The following is a 7,816-nucleotide window of genomic DNA, read 5'->3' as shown; positions in this document are numbered from 1 at the left end:
GAAGGACCCACCCGAGGCTCTCTTGAGGAAGCTTCACTTCAGAAATATGTCCAGCCAGGCTTGGTGGTGGTTCAGCCTGTAATCCCAGCACTTTGGAAGGCCGAGGCAAGTGGATTGCCTGAGCCTGCAGGTTCGAGACCCACCTGGGCACTTGGCCAGACCACATCTCTACAATAAATCAAAAATTAGCTGAATGTGGTAGTGTGCACCTATAGTTCTGGCTACTTGGAAGGCTGAGACAGAGGGATCGCCAGAGCCCAGCAGGTTGAGGCTGTGGTGGCTGTGAGCATGCCACTGCTCTCCAGTCTGGGTGACAGAATGAGATTCCAACTCAAAAGAAAAAAAGAAAGAAATATGTCCATGGTGGTTTACTTGTTTGTTTTCCCATCACAGATTTGCTTGTAAGCAGATAAGACACCCTGAACATTTCTTTCTTTTCTTTTCTTTTTTTTGCATCGGAGTCTCACTCTGTTGCCTAGGCTGGAGTGCAGTGGCACGCTCACAGCCACCGCAGCCTCGACCTGCTGGGCTCAGGTGATCCTTCCGCCTCAATCTTCCAAGTAGCTGGAACCACAGGCACGCAGCACCACACTGGGCTATTTTTTTTTTTTTTTCGTAGAGACGAGGTCTCGCTAAGTTGGCCAGGCTGGTCTTGAACCCATGGGCTCAGGCAATCCTCTCCCCTCTGCCTCCCAAAGTGCTGGGATTACAGGAGTGAGTCACTGTGCCTGGCTCATTCCTTTTTCTCAAGGAAAGTCTTTCAGTGCTGGGCTCCACGTTTCAAACTTTCTAAGGCTCTTGTGGAGATCTGCAAAAGCTTCAGGTAAGCCTTTCACTGTGAATTTTCTTGGAGGTTCTTCCTTTCCTTCTCCTGCAGTTTTCTTTTCTCTTCCCTCTTCTTCAGCTGCATGCTCCTGCTCCAGTTCCAACAACTCCCTGTTAGTCATTTCCTCAGAAACCACCTCCAGAATCTCCTCAGTGTCATCCTCATCCATACCCAGGTTAAAGGTGTTTGCCACCTCAACGCCAGCCATGTCGATTTTTGCAACCTCCTCATCCTGGGCAAATCCTTTGAAGGCACAAGCAAACCCCTCAAGTGTCTTCTTCCAGATGCCAAGCACACACTCCTTGGTGACATCAACCCAAGCCCAAGCAAGATCCTTGATGCAGTCGTAGATGTGATCCTTCCAGAATTGCATGTGTGCCTTTTTAGTGTCTTCTTCACTGTTACAATAGCCTGGGCAAAAGTCCTTTTTAGGTACTGTGTAGGCCTTAAAAGTGACTCTAAGCCCTTGATCCATGGGTTGGATCCAAGAAGTGGTGTTGGAGACAGAAACAGCTCTTTGCTACTAGGATGAAGATCATCAAAAAAAAAAAAGGACATATGGGAGCATTATCCACAATAAGCAAAATATTATTGAAAGGTTAGTTATTCTCCAAACAGTATTTCTCCATTTCTCTGGCATAGTAATACAGGAGGGCATCTTGGAAGAAGAGTTGGGTCATCCGTGACTTATTGCTCCTATAGTACATTTGCAGAGTGTGCTTATTTATATGCTTGAAGGTCCTGCAGTTCTCACTGTGCCCGATCACAAAGGGTTTTGATTTGTTGCCTGCAGTCTTGTCCCCAAGCAAGACTATGGTTCTGTCCTTAAAAACCTTGAAACCTGGCATTGGCTTGACCTCCTTAAGGATGAAAGTCCTTTCAGGCATCTGTTTCCAGAATAAGGAAGTTTCATCCATACTGAAGATTTGCTCTGGCAAGTAATTTTCCTGCACAATCAGCTTATCTAGAGTTTCCAAAAATTCTTCAGCTGCCTTCACATCAGCACTCGCAGACTCGCCACTCACTTTGACATTATATAACAAACGACTTTTGAATCATTTAAACCACCCAGAACCAGCAGTACTGACATCGTAGTCGGGTCTAGCCTTTCCTATAAACATCACAAACTTTTTGTTTGGGTTATGATCATCACAGTGCTTCTGTGTCCGGTCTTCAATCCAGGTCCTTAGAAGTTTCTCCATATCTGGACCTCCATTTGTTGGGTGTCAGGTTTTCAGGCTCTTTCTGGGCTGTAGAGCTCTTTCCAGGCTACCTTGTAGCAACTTGAGAGTCCAGCATCACTTTCCACTGGGACCCAAAGATTCAGGAGGAGCTTAGAGTTGTGACCAGACTGCCAACAGACACATCACACAAGGGTAACCCAACCTTGAACCCAGAGTCTTCATAAATGCTTGCGAAAGAAAACTCCCAGGACAATTCAGGGCCTTTCATAACTTCTGCTCTGAATATTTTTAAAGAACCATAGCAGCCGGGCTCGGTGGCTCAGCCTGTAATCCCATGCCTTTGGGAGGCTGAGGTGAGTAGATTGCCTGAGCCTGCGGGTTCGAGACCCGCCTGGGCAGCGAGACCTCATCTCTACAATAAATCAAAAAATCAGCCAGGCATGGTAGCGCATGCCTGTAATTCCGGCTACTCGGAAGGCTGAGGCGGAAGGATTGCTGGAGCCCAGCAGGTCGAGGCTGCAGTGGCCAGGAGCGGCCACTGCACTCCAGTCTGGGCGACCGAGTGAGACTCCGACTCAAAAAAAAAAAAAAGAAAAGAACCATAGCAACTTGACTTTCAATCCTGGTACCAAATTTCCTTCTCCTCTACCAGAAGGTCCACTCCAGCAGGGGAATAGAAGAGAAATAATCTTCCAGGACATTAGAGGTGGCTTGCCTTATAGGAGGAGTAGGAACATTGTTATCTGCGCCAAAAAAAGATGGTAAAACGGAGATACCTGTTACTCAACAGATTTTCTCAGCTTGAAAGGGGACTAACAGACACTAAGCTTAAGGAAGTTCAGAATGAATCAAGTGAACCATTCAAATGTGGCTGCGTTCCTATGTGTCTCATAGATGGGATCCTTCTGAGAATGCTAGGATAGGGAATTATGATACCAAGATGATTTAGCTATAAACCTTATTCTTGTACTTTTCTTTCTTGCTGGTAATTTTATGCAGCAGGTTGAGAAAGCTGTTCTATGCTAGAGTAGACTATATGCCAATAATTTTGATAACAAGTTCTGTGACGTCTTTTTCTTCTTATATCTTTTCCTTCCTAACTTAATGCCAGCAATTGATAAGGGATCTGTGTAGTTTGAATATATTTGAATACCTTCAATATACTTTAGCTCTAGTTTTTTATTTGATCGAAAAAAGCACCAATAGATACTAAGTATTCCCATGTGTTTTAGAAGACCGAAATCAGTGAGGTGAAACAAAATATGAAGAATTGGAAGCAGGCCGGGCGCAGTGGCTCACACCTGTAATCCCAGCATTTAGGGAGGCTGAGGCGAGAAGATTGCCCGAGCCCAGGGGTTCGAGACCACACTCCAACATGGGTGACAGAGCGAGACTCTGACTCCAAAAAAAAAAAAAAGAATTGGAAGTAAAGTAACTTGTAGGGAAAGCATAATAATTAGATTTTCTGTTTTTTTCTGGTTTTCAAAAGTTTGAATTGCAATAAAAGGAAATTTCAGTATGCTGTTTTTTCAGTGATCAGTAGCAAAAAATGATGGGTATCAAGAAAAAAAATTTCGCTATATCTGGTATAGATCCTTCTAAAATGTTGGTTAGTCTCATTGTCTTCAATGAAGCAGATCCTTTAACAGCTTTGTCTCTTTGTCCCTGTTCTTCAGGATCGCAGCTATAATGGAATGGGACCTGCCTGCCTGGAAAGCAGCAGCCATGACTGATTTTCCACCTTTTTTTGAGACAAGGTCTTGCTCTGTGGCCCAAGCTGGAGTACAGTGGCACAATCTGGGCTCACTGCAGCCTTAGCCTTCTGTACTCAAGCAATCCTTCTGCCTCAGCCTCCAAAGTATCTGGGACTACAAGTATGTGCCACTACACCTAGCTAATTTTAAAAAAAAATTTTGTGGAGATGAGGGCTTACTATGTTGCCTAGGCTGGTCTAGAAATCCTGTGCTCAAGCAATCCTCCTGCCTTAGCCTTCCAAAGTGCTGGCGTTATAGGCGTGAGCCACTGCACCTGGCCCTCTTAATCACTTTTAATTTTTTCTCCAGGTCAACCACATGATGTGGCCTCTTACTGGCAACATTAGCTGTGAATTTTGTACACTGAGGGACCATAAAACAAAACAACACGAGATTAAATCAAGCAGAGAGAAAATGATGCTATCAAGAGACTCACTAAGCATGAGATGTGTGAAGCTGTGCCAGTGAATTACAGCATGTTGTTTATAGAAAGCTTTTTCGGTAATAAACAGAAGAGTATACTCTAAAACAAAGCCAGGCTCAGTGGCTCAGCCTGTAATCCCGCCCTTTGGGAGGCTGAGGTTAGTGGATTGCCTGAGCCCGCAGGTTCGAGACCCGCCTGGGCAATTTGGCGAGACCTCATCTCTACAATAAATCAAAAAATCAGCTGGGCATGGTAGCGTATGCCTGTAATTCTGGCTACTCGGAAGACTGAGGCGGAAGGATCGCTGGAGCCCAGTGGGTCGAGGCTGCAGTGGCTGAGAGCGGCCAATGCACTCCAGTCTGGGCGACAGAGTGAGACTCCAACTCAAAAAAATAAAATAAAATAAAACAATAGTAAAAATGTATAGTAAATACATAAACCAGTAACATCATAGCCTTTATCATTATCAAGTATTGTATAATTATATGTGCTAGACTTTTATATGACTTGCAGTAGATTTGTTTACTCAGCATCACCACAAACACATGAGTAATGCATTGTGCACTGACAACGTTTCAACAGCTACAATGTCCCTAGAAGACAGGAATTGTCCAGCTCCATTATAATCTTATGGGACCACTGTTGTTATCTACAGGCCACTGTTAATTGACTAAAATGTCTTTACGTTATGCATGACAATGTTTAGGAGAGTTCCTAGGTCATAGAGGACATCTACTAAATATTCATCTACTAAAATGTCTTCAATAGGCCATTGCCAGGCCATTGTGGCCATTGCCTTGCTAAGCTATGGTGTGGCCATGTGCTCTTTGAGCTATGGCCAGGCCATGTTTTCTTAAGCTTTGGCCCACTTCACTGCCTTGGGGAGGTGAATCTCTTCTTCTTCTTCTTCTCCTTCTCCTTCTGCTTCTCCTTCTTCTTCTTCTTCTTCTCTCTCTCCAATTTAGTTTTTAAATAAGCTATATTTTCTAATCTATAATTAATTAATTAATTAAAATATCTCTGATAGACTTTTGCCAAAGAGCTTTCCAAAATGGGCATTTCCCTTCTGAGGCACCAGAAGTTCTTCACATTCCCTGGGTGATTCTAATATTCAGCCGAGGCTAAAGACCACTGCCTTACTATGGATTACAACTTCAGGGAAGGTAAAGTCTGTGGGAAGCTGTAATGAAGAGGCTTGCCCAGACTATGGGGAAGGTGTCCAGGACAGGGTGTGGGGTTGACCTCTGGGGTTTACTCTAGGAGGCCAGAGTGTCTGGAAGGCTTGGACGACTGCCCCACAGAGTGGTTGGATGTTGTGGAGAAAGACAGGGGGTAGACAACACCAGTCCTTCAAGACCACATCAAGGATTTTTCTTTCTCACTTTTTACTTTTACCTAATTTTAAGCCTACAAAACGTTGCAAACATAGTACAAAGAATTCCCATCTATCCTTTACACAACTTCCCCTAATGTTAACAACTCACAGAAGTATAGAAGAATGATCATAACCAGGAAAATAACAGTGCAATATTATTAACTAAATGTTAGTACTTAGTCAAATTCCACCAGTTTTCCTCAATGTCTCTTTTCTGTTCTAGGACCCAATCCAGGATCCACACTGTATTTAGTTGTTGTGTCTTCCAAGTCTCCCCCAATCTGCATCTATTCCTCTGGTGTGTCTTTATGACCTTGACACTTTTGAAGAGTACTGGTCAGCTTATCTTTCTCAGGATTTGGTAAAGGTTATCAATTCCTGGCAAGAATTCCACAGAAGTTATGTGTCTATTGCTGGCATTGTAAACCTCGATCGCTTCACTTCAATGGTATCTGCCAGTTTTCTCCACTGGAAGGTTACTATTTTGAGTTTTTCTACTAAGAAAAAAGGGATTGCATTGCATTTAAGCAAGGGAAATGACCTCCTGTCCCATGTAAAACAAAATAAGTAAATTTTAAGAAGAAGAAAAAGAAGGAGGAGAAGAAGGAGAAAAAGACCTTCTTGGTTGCAGCATAAAGAACAGATTATTATTATTATTATTATTATTGAGTTGGAGTCTCACTCTGTTGCCCAGGCTGGAGTGCAGTGGCATGCTTACGGCCACCGCAGCCTCAACCTGCTAGGCTCAGGCGATCCTTCCGCCTCAACCTTCCAAACAGCTGGAACTACAGGCATGCACCACCATGACCGGCTATTTTTTTTTTATTTATTGTAGAGATATGGTCAGGTCTCAAACCCCTGAGCTCAGGCAACCCTCTCACCTCGGCCTCCCAAAGTGCTGGGATTACAGCCGTGAGAACAGATTAGAAGGGGCTAGAATGGATTGGAGGGAACATTGCAGTCTAATATGTGTTGTTGGAAGTGGAGAGAAGTAGACTAGAGATATTTAGAAATATCTAGAGATACTTAAAAATATAAGGCAAGTTCATGAAACCGCAGAGATTCTGATTTAATTGGTCTAGGCAGAGCTTATCTTTTTTTTTTTTTTGAGTTGGAGTCTCACTCTGTCTCTCAGACTGGAGTACAGTGGCATACTCCTGGCCACCGCAGCCTCAACCTGCTGGGCTCCAGCGATCCTTCCACCTCAGCCTTCCAAGTAGCCGTAACTACAGGCACGCGCTACCTCGCCCAGCTAATTTTTGATTGATTGTAGAGACGAGGTCTTGCCAAGTTGCTTGGTTGGGTCTCGGACCCGTGGGCTCAGGCCTCAGCCTCCCAAAGTACCGGGATTACAGGCTGAAGAGCGTGCCTTAAAAGCACCAGGCGACTGTGATGTTGGCCCGCAGTTGAGGTCATGTCCAACCCACAACTTGCTCTGCAGGCCCTAAATGAAAGCTGCCCAGAGAGGCCATACTCAAGTGACTCAGGATCTGGGGATGAAGAAGGAGTTAGCGTGTCCCTTGCCATCTTCTCCCAGTCCAGAGAGAGCCAACAACAGCTCCTAGGAAGAGGGGAGAGGAAGTTCAAGCATCCAGAAGACTCAGGGTGCATTCACCCACACAATACAGACACTCAGGTAGGGATGCCCAAGAGAACATAGTTACATTTCAATTTCAGGTGGGGGTGCGGTTGGTGGTTCATTCCTATAATCCCAGCACTTTGGGAGGTGGAGGTGAGAGAATTGCCTAAGCCCATGGGTTCAAGACCAGAGTGGGCAACTTGGAGAGATCTTGTCTCTACAGTAAATTTTTTTAAATGACCAGGCATGGTGGATCAAGACTGTAATCCCAGCACTTTGGAAGACCAAGGTGAGAGGAAGGCCTGAGCCCACAGGTTCGAGACCAGTCTGGGCAACTTGGCAAGGCCTCATTTCTACAACAAATCAAAAAAATTAGATGGACATGGTGGCGCATGCCTGTAGTTCCAGCTACTTGGAAGGCTGAGGCAGAAGGATTGCCTGAGCCCAGCAGGTCGAGGCTGCAATGGCCATGAACATGCCACTGCACTCCAGCCTGGGAAGACAGAGTGAGACTCTGACTCAAAAAAAAAAAATTTCAAATGAACAATGAATAACGTGCTACTATGTCTCAAATACGTATGGAGCATATGTATACAAAAAAATTACTTATTTTTTCCCTGAAATTCAGATGTAATTGGGTTAGGTGTTCCTATTTTTTTTTTTTTTTTTTTTTT

Source organism: Carlito syrichta, unplaced genomic scaffold (assembly GCF_000164805.1).
Source record: "Carlito syrichta isolate Samal-C Ts95f unplaced genomic scaffold, Tarsius_syrichta-2.0.1 Scaffold304554, whole genome shotgun sequence".
In the NCBI taxonomy this organism is placed as follows: domain Eukaryota; kingdom Metazoa; phylum Chordata; class Mammalia; order Primates; family Tarsiidae; genus Carlito; species Carlito syrichta.
Note: the sequence above shows the minus strand (reverse complement) of the source record.